Here is a 1,199-nt window from a genome sequence, read left to right as displayed (position 1 = left end):
TTCCTAAAGTCCTTAGGAATTACTTTAATTTTCTAGAATAATCTAGAAGGTTATTTTAAGTTCTAAAGAGATTAGGATTAATAGTTATATGTTTAGAAAAGATAAAGAATTTTTGTTGGAATAAAACAAGTGTTTTAAAGGATTTACTCTGATTTTGGAAGATAAAGTACGGACTCTAATTATCGAATTATATATGATAATGGATTCCGTACGTCTAAAAATTATCTAGCAGCATCATTGCGCCGCGATGGAGCCATCGCGTTGCGATGGTCCTGTCGCACCGCGATAGAGCCATCGCGTCGTGATGGTCTTGTCGCACCGCGATGGATGCAGTTTTACTTCGATTGAAATTCGATTTCCTCTGATCGTTTTCAGATGTTTTTCTCTATAAATAGGGTCGATTCTCCCCGTTTTCAATCACTAATAATCATCAACAATCATCTCTCTATTCTCTATCTCTAAGCTAAAAGCTTATTCTTTCTCTTTCTTTCTAAGCCTTGCCTTTTCAAAAGACAACATTCGTCCATCACGAGATTTAGACATAGCCAAGCTCAATGTTGCCTTTTCCCTAGACGTGAAAGAATCATAATTTCTGAGGGTTTGGTCCCAAATCCCTATTTCATTTATTTAGATTAATTGTTTGATTTAATATTTTCATTGAAGCTACTAATGTGTGTATTGTTTTGATAGAAAGTGATACGAGGCAACAAATTAAGTAATTTCATTGCTCTGTTTTTATAGAAAGCATGTTTAGGTTGCTTCCTATTTCTTCTATCATGTTTAGGTTGCTCCCTATTTCTTCTATTATGTTAGCATCATGTTAAGGCTAAAACTTTAATTTTTATTGCTTAGTGACATGTTAGTATTATGCCTAGGATCTTTGATGGGATTATTGTTATGATGATGATTTTTGTTGTATCAATATAATATTATGTTGCTTGATTTTATTATTGTTATTTCTTGATCACACCCTCTCTTGCAGGTTTAAAGGGAATTTGTACTTGAAATCACGCTTAATAAGATAATTAATAATTTTATTTAGGCTAATGTGATTTTAATTCAAGTGATCGCCAATAATAGATTTGTTTGTGCATTAATATTCAACCAACATAGATTAAACAGGTTTAGGGTTAATATATTAATTGTATGTTAGTCAGAAAGCGCACATGAATATGAGAAGAATAAAGTAGAGGCCTAGT

This window comes from Chenopodium album, chromosome 16 (assembly GCF_948465745.1).
Source record: "Chenopodium album chromosome 16, dcCheAlbu1.1, whole genome shotgun sequence".
Taxonomy (NCBI): domain Eukaryota; kingdom Viridiplantae; phylum Streptophyta; class Magnoliopsida; order Caryophyllales; family Amaranthaceae; genus Chenopodium; species Chenopodium album.
This window is presented reverse-complemented; position numbering follows the sequence as displayed.